General features: G+C 37.1%; 1 protein-coding gene across 4 annotated transcripts in view; it reads left to right on the plus strand.

The window, feature by feature from the left end:
• tcf7 (transcription factor 7) overlaps positions 1 to 24,743 on the plus strand; it is a 71,082-nt gene that overhangs the window by 12,952 nt on the left and 33,387 nt on the right. The window lies entirely within an intron of this gene.

Here is a 24,743-nt window from a genome sequence, read left to right on the forward strand (position 1 = left end):
TGTTGTTTACTTTAATCATCGTATTTAAAGCTCGTATTTGAAGTTCATAATGTGCACTAACTTCAGCTGAAGTACCTGTTGTCCTCAATCAAGCTGTCGTCTGATTGATCATTTAGACTCTCTTTTGGGATTCACAATATATTTGCCACCAAATCAGTATCGGCCGATATATGATCATTATTAATGTTATAGTTATCGGCCCAATAAGGAAATTTGGCTGATATAAAGTGATATTGTATTATCTCCTTCAGCTGAGACACTTCAGATGTGCACTGTTCAACATGACGTTATTGAACTGCTTGAAATATGATTGGAAACACTTCAAAAAAGTAAAATACAGTAAAGTAGTGCAACATGTGCAAGTCTGTCATATCGGCTACATAAGATCATAATGAGAACATAGTGAGACTTTTGTTTTTGTAACCAGGCTCTCAAAAATTATATAAATATTTGGATTTAGATTTATTGGCCAATATATCGGTTATCGGCTTTCAAATATAAAGAATTATCGGTTATCGTTATCGGCCAAACTTTTCATATCGGTGCATCCCTAAGTCTTTTATCAAGTAAAAGTCTTTTAGTACAATTGTACAATCATCCTCCTTCAGCTCGTGTGTTTCTTCTGTCAAATCTGCACTGATTTATATCAAATAAATGCAAGAATAACTTTGATTTTGTTAGTAATATTTCAGACTGAAGCAGCTTCGTTTTACTTGATTATCCAGACATCATTTTGTAGAAAAATCATGAGTATCAAATATGATCATCAGGCTTTTGAGGAACTGAATCTCATGATTATCTTTATCATTATCTTTGATAATAGAACTAGGGATGCCCGATATATCGGCCACCATATCGGTATCGGCCGATATGTTAATTTTTAATGTTATCGTTATCGGCCCGGTAAGAAAATTTGGCAGATATATTAAAGCTGATAAATAATGTATTATCTCCTTCAGCTGAGACACTTCAGATGCGACTGTTCAACATGACGTTATTGAAATGCCTGAAATATGATACAGTTAAATGCAACATGTGCAGTCTGACATATCGGCTACATAACATTATAATGAGAACATTATAATTGTGTGTTTGGGACATGGATTTTAATGGTGAGACTTTGTTTTTGTAATCAGGCTCTCACTAATTATATAAAAACCTGGATTTAGATTTATCGGCCAGTATATCGGTTATCGGCTTTCAAATATAAAGAATTATCGGTTATCGTTATCGGCCAAACTTTTCATATCGGTGCATCCCTAACTCTTTTATCAAGTTAGTACAATTGTACAATCGTCCTCCTTCAGCTCGTGTGTTTCTGCTGTCAAATCTGCACTGATTTATATCAAATAAATGCAAGAATAACTTTGATATTGTTAGTAATATTTCAGACTGAAGCAACTTCGTGTCAAATATGATCATCAAGCTTTTCAGGAACTGAATCTCACTAATGTATTGCATTGCATTATCTTTGATAATAAAACTAAGCATTTATGGTGATGGCGTGTTAAAGGAAGGCGTCTGGAGCGTCACTCAGAAGCTGTCGGACACGTGTTGCTCACAGGATTGAGGAATATTGAGCGTAACGAGCGGGGATGTTGGCGACTGCTGCAGTTATGGAAATATAGATGTTCATTTCAGCCGGGCCGTCGCCACAAACTGATCACTGTGAGAGTAGGGAGATCCCAGATCTGCTGCCCGCTCCCTTATGGAGCGTGGTTTTCTGTGCGGTTTTTCCCCCTCTTATGATCGTCTGAAGCCAACTGGAAAGCATTTCGCCGCTAAAAATAGCTCTCCGCTTGTGGGACCCAGAACAAGGTCTTCTTGGATCTCGAGGAAAAAGAAAAAAGGAGCATAATGACAATCTCAAAAGTAGCTCTCTTGTAAGATGAGAACGATTTTCAGGGAAACCCCCGCTTCTACAACAATCATGTTGCTACATGACGGCAATGGTGAATTTAGCACTTCTTTTAAACTGTTTGTTTTCATCAGCGCACATGCACACGCGTGTGTGTGTGTGTGTGTGTGTGTGATGCCGCTGACATACATCCTACATCCTGTGCTGGGTGATCTCAGTGAGGTTTCTCTGTCTCAGTGAGAGTGGAGTGAAGGTGAGGTGTGCTGTGGTTATGCCTGTGAGTATTTGTGCAACTGCACTTTTACTACCATGCAAACGCTGCAGGAGCTGCAGGAGGAGGAGAACGCGAGTGTTTCCCTCCGTCTGCGTCTTATCTGATGGCTTGGAGGAGGTGTGGGCGTAGGGCTGTGGAGTAACTAAGGTGTGAAGCTGCTCTCCTGCGGAAGGGAGTCAGCAGTAAACACTGAGGCTGTAACCACGCGGCGCACCTGGTGCACCTCGTCGAGAACGACTTTAAACAGTCGAAGGCGAAGGCTCGTTTTTCTTCCTTAACCGTTTCACTGCCAGAGAGCTCTGAGGCACGTAGACGGTCACCGACGTTTCCAGGGTCCGAAAACCAACGCGATTCACGCCTAGCAATCGAGCTTTAAAACCAGGGACTGTTGGAAAAGCTCGTAATGTTGTGGGGTGTGGGGTTTTTGGGGGGGGGGGGGGGGGGGGGGGGGGGGGTGTGGGGGGGAGGGGGTTCGTAGTAAAGCAATGGAAGAACCAAAGTCCTTAAAAGATCCTTTTTTCCTGGTGTGAAGAATATTTGAAAAATCGGTATTCGGTGACACTTTCATTAGTTAACTTTAGTTATGTATTAACTAACAATTAATATATTTGTTACTGTATTTATTCATCTTTGTTAATGTTAGTTAATAACAATACAGCTGTTAATTTTTTTGTTAATGTTAGTTCACAGTGCATTAACAAACGTATTAGTAAATGTTGAAATTAATATTAACTAAGATTAATAAATGCGGAAGAAGTATTGTTCATTCTTAGTTCATGTTAACTAATGAACATTGTAAAGTGTTTCCGAAAATTCCCCTTTTTCCACTATAAAAAAACTTTTTGTGCAATGGAAATGTTAACCCTATAAAGCCTGCACATTTCGAATGCCTCTAATATGATCAAAACTTTGCTGAAAAAACCTGTCGCACACAATCTACCACATGCCTTTAGATTGTTTTATCAAGTAAAAGTCTTTTAGTGTAATTGTACAATCGTCCTCCTTCAGCTCGTGTGTTTTTGCTGTCAAATCTGCTCTGATTTATATCAAGGAATATCGTTTGATATTGTTAGTAATATTTCAGACTGATGCTTTGGTTTACTTGATTATCCAAACATAATTTTTTAGAGAAATCATGAGTATCAAATATGATCATGATGCTTTTGAGGAAGGTTTATTTGTTCATCTCTCCATCATCATTGTATTGCATTATGTTTTAAAACTACAGAGCTTTGATCATAAAAAATATCATCTTACTAAGACATTATTAGCAGATATTGATATTTCAATGCATTTTATGTGAGTATCTGTTACACTGTTATAAATATCTCATTGATTTACATGAATCTCATCTTTCCTTTTGCACATATTTCCGCACCAAATTGCATATTTTTGCTCAGTTTGAGCTGTTTTTCCCTCCATATTCCCACTATATCAGACTATATGAGCCGCACAAGCCCGATACTCCTCATGGATCAGTTGTTGCCTGTGAAGAAGCTTTATTTTCAGGAGTGTTTGTGTGATTCACGAGTGGAAGTGAAGCTTCAGAAAGATCCGAGTGCGTTTGAAGAGGCGCTGCGGAGACTCCCTGTTGTTTAATGGCAGATGAAGTTCATCTCCGGTGTGATTTACAGCGGGATGAGATCATCCCAGACTTGTGTCGTCCCTGCTTGTTCTGAGGGTTAAAGATCCAAAATATGACCGTATTTGGTTTTGATTCAGACCCTCGCACTCTGTGTTAATTTATGCCGACTTCTGCTTTTAATTATATCCTTTCCAGCCAAACGTTCTGATGAAAGGATCAGGAAAAAGCCTCTCTGCGAGTGTCCGTCGCGTCGAGTCTGGGGATGTGGAGGGTGGGTGGGCGTGTTTTTGACAGATCTTCTTCGCTTGCTCAAGGCTTTGTGTATGTTTGGTTGTTTGAGTACAGTTGTGTGCGGTAAGATCTTGTGGTTTACCATGGAAAATGAGACCAGACCGAGCCTTCTCTCCTCACCTGAAAAACAAAGCAACCCTGCAAACACAGACACGATGGAAACTTTCACTGACTTACTGTTATTTTACGTTACTAGGTAAAACACAGCATTAGTGGATGTTAATAAATCCAGGTTAATGTTTACCACACAGAAGTGCAATCTCAACAGAGTAAATCTAAGGGTTATAATCAGGTTACTACTAAACTAAGATTTTTTTCAAAGTTGTAAATAAAACCAAGATTACTGGAGAGCATTTTACAAGAATATACCATTTCAGTCTCTCTACTTAAAGAATTCTACAAAGTAACACGTTTAATAAAACATGACATTTTTGAGAAATTTTATCCGATTCTTAAATATTGGTTATTATTGTATGTTAAATTCCCATAGAGGCAGGCAGATTTTTATTTTTAAGTATTTTTTTATATTTTTTTTTAGGATACTATGCATCCTGATAAAGTTCCCTTGGCCTTTGGAATTAAAATAGCCCCACATCATCACATAGCCTTCACCATACCTAGAGATTGGCATGATTTTATTTCAGTTAGCCTAAAAGCTAGTTTGATTTGCATTGAGAGATGATCTTATGGAAAGTACCCCATGCCAATCTCTAGGTATGGTGAAGGCTATGTGATGATGTGGGGCTATTTTAATTCCAAAGGCCAAGGGAACTTTATCAGGATGCATAGTATCCTAAAAAAAAATTAAAAAAAATACTTAAAAATAAAAATCTGCCTGCCTCTATGGGAATTTAACATAGGGGTGTACTCACTTATGCACCATGTATTTTAAGGAAGAACATTTATTTATTTACGATACATTATTCATTCACAAAGAAAATTGGTGTCCTTAAAGGTTGGATTTTTCCTAATTTTTTAAATTAAGGCATTAAGTTCATTTTCCAAAATATGATTTTTTATTCCTCTTTTTAGTCAACTTTAGCATGGGTGTATTCACTTATGCATTGCACTGTATATATAAAATAATACATTTTTATAGATTTTACTGGTAGTCACTGTATGAAGAATTTTTGGGTATAATATGTCACAGTTTACTGTATTCTGCTCTCCTCACTTACATTAATGAACTACAGTGTCCTGCACACAGTGAAACAATATAAAACATTATATCTGGTGTCTGAATTGTGTTAGACACATTGTGTTGATGTGGTTTAATGCATTATACTTTCTAAAGGTGTGTTTAATTAATAGATTAATAGATTAATTTAAATAAAAGTATTTTAATGTATTATATCTGTGGTTGCAATTATTCATGAGATCATACAGTGCATTACAAGGCATAATTAATGCATTCAAATATGTTTATAATGCCTTGAATCATGTGGTTTGATTATTTAACTATGATGTCAGAAAGATCAAACCTTAATTTTTTATTAGGGAAATGTCGCCGCATAACAAGGTTGAACACACACTTAAACAGGCATATTTCTTTATTAGTGAAAGCATGAGAAAATAATATAATAAAATCAGTATTGGGCACATTTTATTTTTAAATTATAAATAATTTGTGTTTAAAATTCAATTAGCTTTTAATTATATCCGTGTGCATGTGTGAATACACTTGAATTAGGTTAATTACTGAATGTTCTTGTGTAATGATGTTGCCGCACCAATATGCTTGTATGAAGTAATATTAAAGAAAGCTTATGAATAAACCTGCTAAAATAATGTAATGCCAAACAACTGTGATCTGCACTAGAGTCATACACTGCAAAAAATGATTTCCTTACTTAGTATTTTTAATCTTGTTTCCAGTCCAAATATCTAAAAATTCTTAAATCAAGAGGCATTTACTAGATTAATAAAATGCCGTAAGATATGATCTTGTTTTCTGGGGGAAAAAATTAAAATGAAATGAGTTTTTGCTGAAAACAAGCAAAATGATCTGCCAATGGGGTAATGAAAAACTATCTTTTCCGTTTGAATTAAGATTATTTTTCTGACCCCATCGGCAGATAATTTAGTTTTTTTTAAGCAACAACTCAATTTTGATTTATTTCCCCAGAAAACAAAACATAATATCTTATGGCATTTTATTACTTTAGCAAATGCATCTTGATTTAAGAGCTTTTAGTTATTTGGACTGGAAACAAGACAAAAATACTGAGTAAGAAAAGCATTTTTTGCAGTGTAGAGACCAGCGGCCTGTCTGGATATGATGAGGATGAAGATGAGGAAGATGAGGATGATGATGATGATGATGATGATGTGAGTTTGATGATGAGGATGAAGATAAGGAAGATGATTATGAGGATGAGGATGATGAAGATGAGGATGAGGATGAAGAGGTGCGCAGTGGATCATGTCGCCCCACAGGGAGTCCCAGCAGGAAAAGTCATATCCGCAGTTCTTTATGCGACTCTTTCCCATGTTTCTGCTGTAATGGAGCGCTGGTCTTCCTCACCGCGCTCATGTGTCACTGACAGAGCTTTCCCTGCAGGAGCTGCTCTCCATTAGTGTCCTGGCTCGGGGAAGTCAGCGGGAATTATGGAACGCAGAGGGAAGGAATATCCAGAGCCGGTCCGGTTTCTTGCACAGAAAACCACATATTTACAGTACAAATCCTCATCAGACAATGCTCCGACCACAGGACAAATGGGATGCAGTGTTTGTAGCGGGAGGAATGACAGCAGAGGCTCGGATCCACGCTTTCCTCTGATCTGATTCCTCTGATCTGATTCCTCTGATCTGATTCCTCTGATCTGATTCATCTGATTCCTCTGATCTGATTCATCTGAACTGATTCATCTGATCTGATTTCTCTGATCTGGGGTGCGTTTCCCGAAAGCATCGTTGGCCAACTATGGTCGCAAGTTCATCGCAATGTCCATTGAACTCTATTGGTAACGAGGGAACTTGTGACCATAGTTGGCTAACGATGCTTTCGGGAAACGCACCCCTGATTTCTCTGATCTGATTCATCTGATCTGATTCATCTGAACTGATTCATCTGATCTGATTCATCTGATCTGATTCAAATAATTCTTCATGTCTTAAAATATCTTGAATGTAACTCGACACCCTTGCCTCATTTAGTATGCGCGGTTCTATGAATATGCAAATGAGCCCCACCTCCACTCACTCACTCAGCTCAGAGATCCACTGGTTGACGATCACACGTTGATCTGATTGGTTACAAGGTAGTTTGTGACGTCAGAAACACCAGCGATTTCAAAGCGTGTTTTTGAGACTGTCTTTGGTTCACTGCAGTTTTAAGGAGGAAATACTCAGCAATGGTGTCGACTTATGAATTTACACATGGTTTGTCTTAAAGCACATTAAAAACACCACATAGACACATAAACAACATTAAAAGCTGGATTTACACCACAGAGGGACATTAATGTTTCTGTTCTTCATTTTATTACTGACTTTTCACTCTTTTTAAAGCGTTATTTACTTAATTGAAAAATCTTTGAAAGCTACATGCTGATGTTTAAAAATATGTTATAAAATATATTGCTCTCTAAACTAATTATGTATGCTAATAATAATTATATTTTGTTTATGAAATAGTTTTTGCTATTAAAAGTGGTATTGAGATCTGTGTAATTTCACAGATATTAGTACAGTCTACTGAAATATTTTGACATCAGTAGTGTGAATGTTGTGATGCTTTAGTTGAACCCTTCAGAATATTTGGCCAGTTGAATCACACAAACACTCCTGAAAATAAAGCTTCTTCACAGGCATCAACTGATCCATGAGGAGTATCGGGCTTTTACGGCTCATATAGTCTGATATAGAGAGAATATGGAGGGGAAAACAGCTCAAACGGAGCAGAAATATTTGAGGTTTGAAGAGCAGAACTGGCTGTTAAAGGTGCAGTGTGTAATATTTAGGAGGATCTGTTGACAGAAATGCAATATCATACACATAACTATATATTTCAGTGGTGTATAAAGAGCTTACATAATGAACCGTTGTGTTTTTATTAGCTTAGAATGAGCATGTCTCTCTACACACACCGCGGGTCCGCTTACATCGACACGTTTCTACAGTGGCCCTGAGCGGACAAACGCGTTTCGTCACTATGTTGTTCTTCGTGCAGAGAAGCTTCAGCTAAAGTCAGTGAATAAAACACTGACACAATGATGAACAGGTAACAATAATATTCACAATAACATTGTTTTACTGAATAATTAAGTAAACATAATTTCTTATTTTATCTTTGTAAAGAAACCTCATTGCTCAACTGCTTTCTCAGACGACGACATCACTTCCTGTCGGCCACCGTAACTTCTGTTGGGTGCAATTCACAACCTCACCACTAGATGCCGCTAAAAATAACACACTGCACCTTTATGTAAGGGATAATGTACATCCAGCCCGTTGTTATCTCAGAATAAACCCTGACGGGGTGATCAGGATCAGGTCTTCATCAGCCTGAAGGGGTTTATTCTGAGATAACAACCGGCTGGATCTACATTATCACACTTATTACATGGATTTTTGCCACATAAGAAAATAATTAGACACGAAATATTGATCTGAGTCTAAATATTTGATTAGGTCTTTAAACGCAAAGCTTCTGCAGTTTCAGCGCGAGTTCAAACTAGACGGACATTTAAGAGATACGGTATACAGTCATACACTTATTACACTGCATTTCAACACATAAATAATTATGGGGATTAGAGATATTGATTTCAGATTAAACTGTTTTAAAACCGAACCTGTTTGTATCTTATAATCCAACAGTGTATAAAACAATAGTCGCAAAATGGCAGCATCTGCGTTTGTATGAAACGAGAGAGAGCGAGTCCATGATACTGGATGACATAATTAAATAACTGTACACAAAATATTGAGTTGACTGAGTTTTAATATTTTATTAGCTCACCAAATGCAAAAAAACGTTCCTAGCGAGTGTATAGCGCTGCTGACTTCAGTGACCCGGATGAGCCTGTGTTTCTGTTCTCAGAGGTTGTTATCTGGGAATAATATACCGCTGGATGGAGCGAGTGACCAATCAGAATCAAGCATTCCACAGAGCCGTGTAGGAATAAGTGACCGATCTACTTGTTGAGTTGAACTCGTATGATCTGAGCGACGGCTGAAACTTCTCCTGTCCGCCAGTGGATAAAAGCGTCTGCTTTGTGGATAAATGTGAATGTATAGTTGGTTCAGAAGTCTGTTATAGCCATATATACAGTAGATGAAGGCTTGAATCATGAGTCTTCCTCAACATGAAAGGGTTAAAGCAACAGCGTAACACAAGCCCTCTGTTGCATTCTGGGCCGTGGGAGATGAAAGCCTGAACATCAAATCAATACTCCAGTCGATAAAACATGAAGAGAGATTAAAGCGCGGAGGATCAGGCTAATAGACGCACGAGGCTTTAATTGAGGCGCGCTGAAGAGAGGAATAATGTGTGAAGGTGTTGTAGTGGATCTTCAGAGAGATCCTTTAATCAAACACACGTCACATCGGCTGCTTCAGGATAGAGATATCTCATATTACTCAGTCCCTCCAGGATTTTGCGGTATTTTTGTGATTTTTCGCAATCAAAATGACTGATTTTGTGGTGGTAATTTCCAGATTTTTTTTTTTTTCACATTTTTACCATATTATGTTTTATGTTAGATGCACAATAGTCATTCATGACAATAGAACAAACAAAATGCACAAATCTTGTTTATTTTGGTATCTTACTAAAAAAGGTAAGCTTTAATAAAATGATCTCTTAGGGTGGGAAATATGACCAAAATCTAAGCAAACCACAGCAATAAGAAATTGCCTAATATAAGTATAAAGTTCTCAAATTGAGACATTTTGTTGATTTTGCAAATCATGAATAACTGGAGGGACTGATTTGTTTACAAGAACAGAAATCAGCCTGTTGAATTAATCCGCTTGTTGCTTTACATGCATGTGGTGTAAATCCAGCTTTTAATGTTGTTTATGTGTCTATGTGGTGTTTTTAATATGCTTTAAGACAAACCATGTGTAAATTCATAAGTCGACAGCATTGCTGAGTATTTTCTCCTTAAAACTGCAGTGAACCAAAGACAGTCTCAAAAACACGCTTTGAAATCGCTGGTGTTTCTGACGTCACAAACTACCTTGTAACCAATCAGATCAACGTGTGATCGTCAACCAGTGGATCTCTGAGCTGAGTGAGTGACTGGAGGCGGGGCTCATTTGCATATTCATAGAACTACGTATACTAAATGAGGCAAGGGTGTCGAGTTACATTCAAGATATTTTAAGACATGAAGAATTTTTATTAAAGGAAAAAACATTTAAATATGTCATTTTGGTTTTAGGGGATAAAATTATTTATTATAGGGGCAAACAAAATATGAGTGCATTCATCGTTACACTGCAATAGTTAATTTAAATAGTTAAATTAAATTTTAGTAATCAAAAAGCACGTCTAAATAATTGAAACCATGAAATTTATACAATTTAACAACAATTTATTAAAAGTTTATGAAAAAAATAAAAATAAATCTCAGATTCTGTGTTTTATGTTTTAAGTTTCCTGGATTCAATTTTAATGGTTTACAACATTTTAATAATCAAAAAGGATGTTCAATTATTGAATTCACACTTTGTGTGTGTGTGTGTGTGTGTGTGTGTGTGTGTGTTTAAATTTTTACTGGCAATCAAATGAAGGCATAAAACATTCATTTAATTCATATGAAATTGAACAATCTCTTTTGTCAAGCAAAGTGCCGCCCAACAGATCTTCTCTGTTACAATTAAAACATGGAAGAAAAATCGTGGTAAAAAGTTTGAATAATAATTAAGTTTATTATGATCCGTCACCATGGAAACCATAGGGCCCTACATATCCCCAAAAGTAGGATTTATTGTAATATATGTATTTGTTATAGCACCCTAGCAACACCCTAGCAACGCTCCGGCCAGCTCATGAGTTCAGATGAGGTCAGGTTTGCTCCTGTTCTCGCTCTGACCTGTTTTCTCTGCATCTTCGCGCGCGCGCGCATGTGTGTGTGTGTGTGGGTGGGTGTTTGACGTCAGATCTGATGTCTGAGACACTCACAGATAATAACCGGCTCAGGATGTATTATCTCATTCTTTAGCAGGAAGTGATGTCATAGATGAAACTTGTTTTCCTCTTCCCACCTGATCAGGATTTAGAGATGTCTATACATGCATACAGATCACACACACACACACACACACACACACACACACACACACACACACACACACACACACACACACACACACACTCCCCCCCCAATATGATAGATGATCTCACACACACTCTCTCTCTCACACACACACACACACTTGGAAGAGCTGTGACATCACCTCTGAGGATCTTGTCTGCAGTGAGTGTGTGACACTGGCATCATGTCAGTTTATGTGTGTAATATCATAACTCTCTCTCTCTCTTCTGCATAAATCGCACAGCATGAGCTTTTCTCTTCCATCAGGAGTTTGATCAGCAAACATGTGAAGCACTGAGAACATGAGTCCACACACTCCGCTTGAGTGTGTGTGTGAGATCTGAAGCCACATCTGAGAGCGTTCGATCGGTGTCACAGGAACTTCCTCGCGCGCCTCAGACTCGACATCGGCTCCTGCGTGTTGCCAAAAATAATCTCACATCTTAATCCAGTCAAATCCAGGGTTGAGTGTCGAAATCTGTGAGTTTTTGTGTGTTTTTTTTCGACAGTGTAAATCATTAAATGTAAAAGAGCAGGTTGTGTGTTCTGCTAAACGTCTCATTTTGTGTTCATGAAGAAAGAAAACCCTGCATGTACGAGGAAACCACATTCTAAAAAGTGTTAAAAAAATGTAGAATATAAAAATAAAATAAAAATATATATATATATTTTTTCTAAATTTCTTTTCTTTTCTTTTTTTTTTACTTTTTACAAATATATATATTTGTAAAAATATATAACGCTCCGAGAGCATTTTGACAAGCTCTGAATTTATTTTAATTTTTTTTCAGGGATATTTTGTATTGGGTAAAAAATGTGTTATATACATATATGTATGTATATGCGTGTATATGTGTGTGTGTGTGTGTGTGTGTGTATGTATATGTATGTAAGATAAAAGTGTAAAATATTTTTTCTAAAATAATTTATTGGGTAAAAAGTTTTAGTTTTGCCAAGATCTAAAATATTTTTTAATGTATAAATTTTGTACAAAAAAAGTTTTTTTTCCACGATCTGAAATAAGGTGCTAAGTAGTGTGTTTAGGTGTGTTTAGTTGAGCCAGGGCTTGTGTGTGTGTGTGTGTGTGTGTGTGACTGTGGACCCCACATGGGCCCCGCGGGGGGCCGGACCCCTGAACCACTCATCCAGTGAGAATTAATCACACAGAATACATTACTACATGAAAGCGGCTCGCTCCCGTACCTGCATATTTGCAGCAGATCCACATTCCTCATGATTCAGTCGTGAAAATATGATTCTGCTCCACGACAATCAGAGACCGAGTGACTGGAAGCCCACATCTAACGTCTTAAACAACAGCTGTTGATTCATTCAGTCACGGTCTGATTTACCATCATAGAATATATCAAATTATTAATCCAAAGGAATCAAGGACTTTTTTCTTTTTTTTACTTTTCACACTCCAATCATCTCTCATGGAGAATCACTTCACTCTTAAAAACACACTGGGTTAAAAACAACTCAATTTGGGTTGTTTTCAACCCAGGGGCCGAGTAAATATAGGACAGAACACATGTTGGGTTCATTTTATCATTTTATTTAACCCAGCATAGTTGATTCATTTGTACTATAATACTAGCTTTTATTTGTTTTTTTTGTTTTTTACTTCATACATGAATTAATGTCTACGTATTAAATGAAATCCTCTAAACTTTTTTAAAATACTCGATACATCCACTGGCTTGCATGATAATTCCTTTATTTTCAATCATATTTTACAGTATAGTATATTTTAAATCATTTTAATACATATTTAATACATATAACGTTTTAAGCTAGTTTAACAAATATTAGAGGTAAAAAATTAAACATTTAGAAGTAATTCAAATGTAATTCAAGTGTTCAGGAGCTGCGTAACACAAAAACTACCCAAATACTGAAAAAATAACCGAAAAACATGCTCAACCCAGGATTTGGGAAGAAGAAATATCCCAAGATTGTTAGTGTTCCCTTCCTGACTGTTCGAAGGCCTGAATTATTCAGATCTCCATTAGCTTTCTGAAGCACTCGTAAGATCATCGATCGGGCCCTCGTGAACAAGAAGAACAATTCAGCATGCTAATATTTTAAGAGAATATATCATTCATATTGAAGTGAAAGTAATACACTGCATGTGTATTATAGTTTATATTTGTATTAAATGCATTTAGTTGAACTTTAAGGTGCCTTTTGACCACTTTTAGCATTTATAGTAAAACAAAATGTACTTAAATGTAACTAAATTGCACCTTGAACATGTTAAAATCAAGTTCTTTACAGTGCACTAGACGCTAGTCAACACATCAAAATAAGTGCACTTTAAAGACAAAAAGATTAGAACATGATTAAAAATGCACCTTAAAAACTTGACATTATTACATAGTGAACATAAGAAACACAGTGTACTTTCTTTAAGCCTTTTAACCCCGTTTTAAACTTTCACTTCAGCAATAATCTGGCTAGTGTCGTCTCTGAAAAGAGATCAAACTTTGTCAAGCGATCAAACGTCTGTCGCTCTAAAGCATTCAAGATTTACCACAGTTTAACTTGGAAATGACATTTTCAGGTCTATGCTCAAAAAGTGAATAAATGGATTATAAAGACTGCATACATATAATTTAGTACCATAAAATCCCCTAGGATTCATTTTTGCAAAAGGTCAAAAAGGTCATTTTTGACCGACACACGAAACTTATATTTAGATTTAAAGGACACAAGTACACATTCAGTATAATTAAGCACATCTTTTTCCCAAGAACTGGAATGAGGAAGGTTTTTTGTGTTAACTTTAGCAGTTACGATCCTCTGAACGTATGGATGAAGCGGAATATCCGTATCATCTGTGAGTTTCTCCCGTGTTTCGGGGTGTTTTAGGAAGCGTCAGTCTCTCTTCCCCCGCGTCCTTGTTCTGGCTCAAGCCTTTGAAGTTGTAGCCATTAGTAAAGAGCCCTGCAATGACACTTCCTTAGCTAGCACACACACACACACACACACACACACACACACACACACACACACTTCTCCCAGAGGCATTACCACCAACAGTTCCCGTCTGCCTTGCCTGGACTCACAGAGTCTCCCGTCTCTTTCATCTGTGTGTGTTGTGATGCTGTAATTATCATCACGGTAGAGCTGTGAAGGAAAGGTGTGTGTGTGTGTGTGTGTGTGTGTGAGTGATACGTCTCAAACAGCCACGGGTCTCAAGCTCCTCTGGGAACCGTAATTATGACGTGATTCAAGCATTCTGGGCTGTGAAAACATGGATGATTTTATGATTCCCGATCGCGAGTCGGAGCCAGTGGAAGAAAACAGAGAAATCAACTCATCAAGAGTTATAATGTAGTTTTTTTTTTTTTTTTTTTTTTTTTAACACAACACTGTTACATAACATTAGACAAGACAACATTAGACAAGTAGCCTGATTAAAACGTCAATAACACAAAATAACTAGGGAATCACCAAAACACGAGAATGATTCTGCATTCATTTAGTGTAAGTATGAAGTCACTTACATTTTAGACGCAATATTGACTGATTTTGTTCTGTTTCAGCTGCGAAAATAGTTCCAAACAAAGACCACAGCAGAACCATAGCGCATCTCACAGCAACACTCAACCGTGTTTCATTACTGAATGATTCAACGTTTTGAACGAATCGTTTCGAGTCAAAGATTCAATGACTCCTTCATAAACAACTGCCTCATTCCTTAACGAACCAGCTGTTTGAACGAATCTTTGAGTCAAAGATTCAATGACTCATTCATAAACAACTGCCTCATTCCTTAACGAATCAGCTGTTTGAATGGATCGTTTGAGTCAAAGATTCAATGACTCATTCATAAACAACTGCCTCATTCTTGAACGAATCAGCCGTTTGAACGTATCGTTTGAGTCAAAGATTCAATGACTCATTCATAAACAACTGCCTCATTCTTGAACCAATCAGCCGTTTGAACAAATCGTTTGAGTCAAAGATTCAATGACTCATTCATAAACAACTGCCTCATTCTTGAACAAATCAGCCGTTTGAACAAATCATTTGAGTCAAAGATTCAATGACTCATTCATAAACAACTGCCTCATTCTTGAACCAATCAGCCGTTTGAACGAATCGTTTGAGTCAAAGATTCAATGACTCATTCATAAACAACTGCCTCATTCCTGAATGAATCAGCCATTTGAACGAATCATTTGAATAAGTGATTCAGTGACTCTCAATTAAGACGGTCACCTGCCGCCACCTACTGGGGGTTTACTTTCATGTTCAAAAGTATCATTCTTTCCAATATTTCTTATTTGTATATTCAAAAAATATTTAAAACAGTCTCATAACTAGTTAATGCAGATGTCATTTTTCAATGTAAATCATTTAATTTGATTGGTAACAGCCCTGTAGTGTCTTATTATTCTAATTTAATTGTATTGATCAAATTTAAGAATTTAAAATGAAAGATGAAGCATATATTAGGGAAAATACCCTTTATAAAGGTTCAAATGCAGATTTAAATATGTCAAAACTGACTGAACACTGATGAAAATATTGCTTCAGAATAAATTATATTTACAACACAACATTTTGTTTTATTCTGACAAGTGACCGATTTTCCTGCACATGACGAGGCTTAATGTCGAGCCGTGATATGATGTAGTTTTGAAGCTTTATTGCTGGATCTTTCCGCAGATCAACAGGTTCTGCTTTACTTTCAGCCTAATGCAAATATAAGCCCTGCTGAAAAACCAGGAGAAATACCCTGAAGACGATTTCAATCATCATTTTTCTCACATACATTTGCATGCGCAAAGTAGTCTGTGCGTAGCAAATTAATTTTTTTTTTCTGCATTTCCAAGTAATATTGAGTGCAGAGATGGGTTTTTTTGCACTGGCGAGGTGTTTCCCTCTGGCGCCGCTTCATGAAGTTTCATTTTGAATATTTGCGTCTTGACTTCATTGAGTGCTTTTGAAATCACAGGTTTCAGGAGTTTTTCATCTTTATTTACAGCCGTTTTTATTTGGCTTCTCTTTTAAAATGTCTGTCCCTTGTTTTAAAAGTGTTTCTGATTTATTATTGCAATAATGCGCCACTCAGAGTGTGTAATTCCTCCAGACCGCAGGACAAACACTCATTGTGCTGTTTCCTGTGTGTGTGTGTGTTTGATGGGATTGTGACACTTGCGGGTCTGTGTGAAGTTGTTGCTCGTACTGTAAACAGGCCGGTTATGAGTTATGAGTTATTGCTCATGATGATGCTGTGATGAATGAGCTCGTCTTTGTTTGCTGGCTCTTTATCAGTCATCTGGTTTGAGGAGTTAATATTTAGCTAGCCAAGATTTATTGAAGTATTTTGAAGAGCGCGTAATTGAATATCATCATTTGTATTATATGAAGATGATTTCACAGACAGAATAACCAAACTGTTGTTGCCTGTAAATTATGAGACAGTTGTGTTTATGTACAACTCCTAATACATTGAATTTTGGTGTGTGTGTGTGTGTGTGTGTGTGTGTGTGTGTGTGTGAGAGAGAGTTTTTGTGTGTGTGTGTGTGAGAGAGAGTGTGTGTGTGTGTCTGTGTGTGTGTGTGTGTGAGAGAGAGAGAGAGTGTGTGTGTGTGTGTGTGTGTGTGTGTGAGAGAGAGAGTTTTGTGTGTGTGTGTGTGAGAGAGTTTGTGTGTGTGTGTATGTGTCTGTGTGTGTGAGAGAGAGAGTTTTTGTGTGTGTGTGTGAGAGAGTTTGTGTGTGTGTGTGTGTGTGTGAGAGGGAGTGTAAGAGAGTGTGTGTGTGAGTGTGTGTGTTTGTGTGAGTGAGAGAGAGAGAGTGTGTGTGTGTGTGTGAGAGAGTGTGTTTGTAAGAGTGAATATCCTCATTTAGATCGATAAGTAAACATGTTTGTGTTATATCTACATTGAGACTGTGAGATGAATTGATGAAATTCTTTGCACTTTTTTGGGCCACTTGTGAATTATAAGTTCTGGTGACGAGTTGAAACTCTGAGAGCGAACATCTCTGCTGGTGTGGCTAATAATGATGATCATGAGCAGGTATGAGGTCAGGAGATCTTCCTCTGTTCCACACACACACGCACGCACGCACGCACGCACGCACGCACGCACGCACACGCTTGATGGGGGTTGAGTGTGTTTAAACGTGCCTCTGTTGTTATGTCTGCGTTCCCTTTGAAGCTCCTCAAACCTCCAACTAAGTGGCACTCATTTTCCCATCTCCCAGATCTCAGATCTCAGATCATTTCCAGATTGTGGATCTGAACCCGCTGAAGGTCTCGCAGCTCCAGCATCACGTCTCGTAAGCTCGAAGAGCCGTCGAAATCAGACTGACCTCGATTCCAATAAGCCCACGCACATTTACCCTCAAGACAACAGGAATAGACACAGCCTTTAAAGACCACTGTGGAAATTTTGCTCATCTCACTTTCACTCACTCAGGAAGTGGAGTTTGTTCTCAGTTACAGTAATCTGAAGTGCAGACGACACACACACACACACACACCTTAGTTCAGGGATCGAAACATTCTCGAAATGTTTCATATTTATTTTGAATATTTTCCACAATCTTCAGCTCATCCACACTGGTTTATTAAGAGGTTAAAGTGACGTGTTCCTGTGAAGCCTCTCGTCTTCATGATGTCTTCATGCAAAATGGTGGGAAGAACGACATCCGCTGAAATTTTGTGAACTGGAAACCTTTTTAAAGGCTGAAATCATTGGGTCTCATTCATGAAACATTCGTAAATATACGAGTAAATATGTGAGTGATTTGCGCGTAAAGAGACCTTCCCGAAAACTCTTCTCCTGATTCACAAATACTTCGTAAACGTCAGATGTGATAGTGAAGTGTGTGTGTGTGTGTGTGTGTGTGTGTGTGTGTATGTTAATGAATTCCAATCAGTCGTAAATGGGACGCGCGTGCACGCTCATTCTCAATTACCATAAATCCCGCCCATTAAATCCGACTGACAACTATATATGGGCATCATATTATGACACCAAACGAAGGATTTCAACATGTCTTCTCAAAAGCGAAGGAAAAAGAGAAATTTCTCAGATGCAGAAATTGAAGTTTTATTATCAGAAGTTCATTCAAAACGTCACATTTTATTTTCAAGCGTACAAAGTGGCGTATCAGGTCCTAAAAAAAAGGAAGCTTGGCAGTATTACAGATGCAGTTAATGGAGTTTCATCTGTTAATCGAACAGACCCAGAAGTGAAAAGAAAATGGTTCGACATGAAGCTTGATTGCAAAAAACGAATTAGTTCACTTCGAAAAAATCATATTCAAACTGGCTCTCATAATAAAAGTAAAAAGAAAAACCGTATGTAATTACTATATAAAATATTTTTTCAAAATGCTGTGTAAAAATGTACCCGATTAAGGTGAATTAAAATGCAGCCTTATTAATAAGTATGTTTAATTTATGCAGTGGATATTATGTAGTGTTATTTTACATTTGCTTACTTTATTAAATTTCAAATGTCAGACCTATCTGAAAAACATGAAAAGCACTGGTTATTTCATTTGTATCTTTGTTATATTAGTTAGTTTTAGCTGTGGTCTTGACATTGGAATAGCGAATTGTGACCCTGGACCACAAAACCAGTCACATGTCGCACGGGTATATTTGAGGCAATAGCCAACAATACATTGTATGGGTAAAAAATTATGGATTTTTCTTTTATGCCAAAAATCATTAGGATATTAAGTAAAGATCATGTTCCATGAAGATATTTTGTAAATTTTCTACCGTAAATATATAAAACATTTATTTTTGTGAGTGAATGCAGCACAATCATGAACATAAATGAACAACTTTAAAGGAGATTTTCTCAATGTTTCGATTTTTTTGCACCCTCAGATTCCAGATTTACAATAGTTGTATCTCGACCAAATATTGTCCTATCCTAAAAATTATTATTTATTCAAAATATTTATTTAAAGCTTATTTATTCAGCTTTCAGATGATGTATAAATCTCAATTTCAGAAAATTGACCCATGTGACTGGTTTTGTGGTCCAGGGTCACAACTGTGAATCTTCACAAGTATCTGAAATGTTGGTAACATTACTGCCTGTTTTTTTGCAAAAACATCTTCATGGCTGGCGTCCATTGGCAAACAGGCCGTGTGAAGAAGCGTTCATCTTTAACACAATGCCCTTTCACCACACAAGCACAAATTAATTTCACTACAATGACATGTTTGATTCTATATGAACAAAGTCTATTAGCATGTGGATCTTTCCTTTTATCCTGCGTTTGTTTGAGCGGGAACGCAGGGACACGACGACCCAACACTGACGCGCCGTCTAATGTATTCTTTCCTTTAAAAATCGAAGTGCTTTTTTTGAAGCGGAAATTAGACGTCCTTTTGGAGGCGAGCGCTTTGAGTGTTACGTCTTTAATCTCGCATGTGTGTGTGTGTGTGTACACGACGCGTCTGAATGGGGTGCCATGATTTCACACACACGCTGGCATTGCTTTTGATTGATTTCATTGCCTTTGGTCTTCGGTGATAATAATGCTTGAAGAGAGAGCGTTTATAAGGAGCAACTCTTTGGACGGTCCTGGAGAGTCACATGATCACTCATTTACTTGCATTTGATTAGCCACCGAGAAACCCAGATTTTTCACTTAATCGAAAGGTAGAAATAAACTATAATAATACATTAATTGATCAAATTTAATCAAGAATGAGATCAAACATTTAAATGCCACATTAGACTGTTTTTAGAACAACTTTTTATTGATATAATGGTCAAATTACGACAAATCAATACGGTAAACCCAGCACTAGCGTCCACATTTGATCTGTTGATCCACTGACTCAGCGTTGGAGAAGCGCTAATGAAACGTCACTGTTACGCTCAATGGGTCTCATTCATGAAACACGAGCAGAACGATTTTTTGTGTAAATCGTGTGTAAAGTGGTTCTGGCGTAAATTTTCGGATTCATTAAAATGTTTGTATTTTCCAAATGTTAGTTGGTACGAAAGAAATCTACACCTGCTCCCAGCCACGCGTGAATAGTGCGTTTAACATCCGAACGTTTTGCTCATTAATTAATCCTAAAAAAGTGACAAAAGTGATTGTCAAGAGCAGTGAGTGATTTTTTTTTTTTTTTCTTTGTCCTTTGTTTATTTAACATTAATGACAGGAATATTAGGCTGCTGTCTATGGAAGGCATTTTCTGCCAAATTTAAATAAATAAATTAAATGATTAAAATGAAAATTAAAACCAGATTAACGATTTCATTACAGAAAACTGTATGCAAAAAATGTGACAAAATTGAGAATGAAATTAAATGATTTCATTTTCACAGCATTATCCGTCAAATTGAAAAATAAAATGCAATTGGTGATTTCACATTTCATTTTCACTACAGTCTCGAGGCAAGACTGCCAATATTAAAATGAAAAGCCAAACGTGAAAAAGAAACTACAAATACAGTTTTTACAATGCTCTTTAGTAACGCTCACGCAATAATAGTGACACAATTCAAATACAAATGTAAATTTTCGTTTTCATTTGAATTCCTCTTTTATTTCACAGTTTTCATTTTCGTTTTCATTTTAAAAGACAACCTGCATGCAAATTCTATGTTAATGAGTGGGTATGGATTATTCTAGTAACGGCGCTGAGACACGCCTTCTGTAAAGCTAGAATTCATAACCTAGTTATGATGTTAGACTCAGACTAGACCATAATCGACGATGAGGTTCATTCATGTATTAGGCTGTTTTGGAAATTCAACTATTTGGGTGTACAGAAGTCTTAGTAACACAATTTCTACAACAATTATAGCCAGACATTAATACCCACTGGCTTTAACCGAGAACCTCGGCCAATGTTTCATATTCGCGTCGTGCCTAACAACGCCCTTCAGCCGTGACTTACTCAGATACAGCACTAGCCTAGAGTAGCCTACCTTATTGCTTTTATAAAACGGTTACCACGCAATACAAATATTAATCCCGAAACATATGTATCTATGCAACTTTCATGAAGTAAAATGAATCACTAAAAGCCAATTCCTTCGGCTGGAGAAAAAAAAAAGTCCCTGACCATAAAGCAACAGAAGTTACATTATTTCTCCATTAGATGGAGACAAAGACTGTCTTAATGAGTGAGTCAGTCAGTAGAGAAGACTTTTGAAATGACTCAAACTTGTGATCACGAAGAAGAAAGACGCAACTGACATGACTATAGGCACGGACAACCCCTATTAACTGTTAAAAGTACAAGATATCACACCGGACATTCAAACGGATTTTTTATTATGAATATAGGACTGACCTGAAGGAAATATCTAGCCTACTGTAAATGCAGGTACACTCGCTTTCTCGATCTCATCCAGAAGTTGTTACTGGAAATGAAAATCAGCATTGTGATTCTTTTTGTACACAAACTTAAAATAACCAAAAGACACATAACAGTTAAACAGCGGACAGACACAGGCTAGTGCTGTATCTGAATAAGTCACGGCTGAAGGGCGTTGTTAGGCACGACGCGAATATGAAACATTGGCCGAGGTTCTCGGTTAAAGCCAGTGGGTATTAATGTCTGGCTATAATTGTTGTAGAAATTGTGTTACTAAGACCTTTGTACACCCAAATAGTTGAATTTCCAAAACAGCCTAATACATGAATGAACCTCATCGTCGATTATGGTCTAGTCTGAGTCTAACATCATAACTAACATGGTCAGGCTGGTTGTTTCCACGTTCTAATGCTGCGGCAGCTTCCCGCAAAAGCTCACTAACAGATTTCGCCATATCTCGTCGTCTCGATTACTATATAATCACATTTAAATAATTTCGTTTCACACATTCAACTCATGCACACGGGATGTCGACGACTTCGCTTTACAGAAGGCGTGTCTCTAGCACCGTTACTAGAATAAGCCACACCCACTCATTAACATAGAATTTACATGCAGGTTGTCTTTGAAAATGAAAACGAAAATGAAAACTGAAATAAAAGAGGAATTAAAATGAAAACGAAAATTTACATTTGTATTTGAATTGTGTCACTATTATTGCGTGAGCGTTACTAAAGAGCATTGTAAAAACTGTATTTGTACTTTCTTTTTCACGTTTGGCTTTTCATTTTAATATTGGCAGTCTTGCCTCGAGACTGTAGTGAAAATGAAATGTGAAATCACCAATTGCATTTTATTTTTCAATTTGACAGGGATAATGCTGTGAAAATGAAATCATTTAATTTCATTCTCAATTTTGTCACATATTTTGCATACAGTTTTCTGTAATGAAATCGTTAATCTGGTTTTAATTTTAATCATTTAATTTATTTATTTAAATTTGGCAGAAAATGCCTTCCATAGCTGTCACTTTAAGAGCGAATGCACTGATCCAGTATACTGATGTACATGCGTTTACTTTTTCAACTGTTTACATTCACTTGAGACATAACCGGCTGCGTTTACTAGGATACTCGCTATTTTTTTACATAATTTTGTGTGAGTTTGTCCACTCAAGTGCAAGAAGACGTGAAAGCGAGCTCAGTTTAGTATTCGCACGCGGTCTGAGACTCGGCTTTCTGGACGCGTGCTTCGGATGTTTGCGCACACTACCATTTTTACTTGATTTTTAATCACAAATTTTGTGAACTGGAAACCTTTTTAAAGGCTGAAATCATTGGGTCTCATTCATGAAACATTCGTAAATATACGAGTAAATATGTGAGTGATTTGCGCGTAAAGAGACCTTCCCGAAAACTCTTCTCCTGATTCACAAATACTTCGTAAACGTCAGATGTGATAGTGAAATGTGTGTGTGTATGTTAATGAATTCCAATCAGTCGTAAATGGGACGCGCGTGCACGCTCATTCTCAATTACCATAAATCCCGCCCATTAAATCCGACTGACAACTATATATGGGCATCATATTATGACACCAAACGAAGGATTTCAACATGTCTTCTCAAAAGCGAATGAAGAAGAGAAATTTCTCAGATGCAGAAATTGAAGTTTTATTATCAGAAGTTCATTCAAAACGTCACATTTTATTTTCAAGCGTACAAAGTGGCGTATCAGGTCCTAAAAAAAAGGAAGCTTGGCAGTATTACAGATGCAGTTAATGGAGTTTCATCTGTTAATCGAACAGACCCAGAAGTGAAAAGAAAATGGTTCGACATGAAGCTTGATTGCAAAAAACGAATTAGTTCACTTCGAAAAAATCTTATTCAAACTGGCTCTCATAATAAAAGTAAAAAGAAAAACCGTATGTAATTACTATATATAATATTTTTTCAAAATGCTGTGTAAAAATGTACCCGATTAAAGTGAATTAAAATGCAGCCTTATTAATGAGCAAAACGTTCGGATGTTAAACGCACTATTCACGCGTGGCTGGGAGCAGGTGGAGATTTCTTTCGTACCAACTAACATTTGGAAAATACGAACATTTTAATGAATCCAAAATTTTTTCGCCAGAACCACTTTACGTTTGGTGCTTGGTGAGTTTTAATTTAAAGCCCTGCTTGTTCCTCAAATCACCTCAGCAAACATTTTTTGTCTTCCAGCAACATATTGAAATGTCTGTAGAACGAGATGCATTGCGAAGCGAAATTGGGCAATATGAATATGTATGGTGAAATGCTAGACTTTTCTTTGTGAGACTCGCCCAGTGTTTTACATTCATAATATCGATCCTTTATTTCCACCAAAATGAACAGTTGTGCAGGAAATTTTTTATGAATTTGGGGGTCAATTAAACAGCCATGATAATGTGAAAAGTGTTGATTGCAGCATAACATATAGATCTGCTCGTGTTGCATCAATCACCATTCACAAGCTATTTTTGCAGCGTTGAGCATTAGAAACAATCACGTTTTCTGTTGAACGCATGAATGCAGTGGCCAATCAGAGGCCTTAGAAAACAGTGGCCAATCAGAGGCCTTAGAAAACAGTGGCCAATCAGAGGCTATGGAACAGTTTTCCACTCTCACCATAAACAACAAGTGCAGATACGATGTAAATGAGACTCATTTCGCAGTGCAGAGCTTCAGTCGAGTCGAGTCACCTTTATTTATACAGCACTTTTTACAATACAGAGTGTTTCAAAGCAGCTTTACAGAGATAACAGGAAAATAATGCAACAAAGTTTGTTTATAGAAGAAAATAGTGTCATAGTCCAGTTTAAGTAAGTTCAGTGATTGGAAGAGTTATTAGTTTAGTTCATTCATTTATTTATATATATATATATATAGCCCCTCTGGAGAAAACCGTGATGTCATCGTCCAGTTCAGTTCTCATATAATGGTGTCAATGCAGGAGATCAATAATATAGTTGAATATTAAATGTCCCCAACTAAGCAAGTCAAAGCCAGAGGCGACCAAAACTCAGCAAGTACGTCTCCAGTGAGTGTTTGCAAGCGTGCAGAACTCGACGGTTAGGGGAATATGATTTCTGCTCTTCAGTCCTCGGGTGTGTTGATCAGGTCT

The sequence above is a fragment of the Abramis brama genome (genome assembly GCF_963993115.1).
Source record: "Abramis brama genome assembly, chromosome: 15".
NCBI classification, from domain to species: Eukaryota; Metazoa; Chordata; class Actinopteri; order Cypriniformes; family Leuciscidae; genus Abramis; species Abramis brama.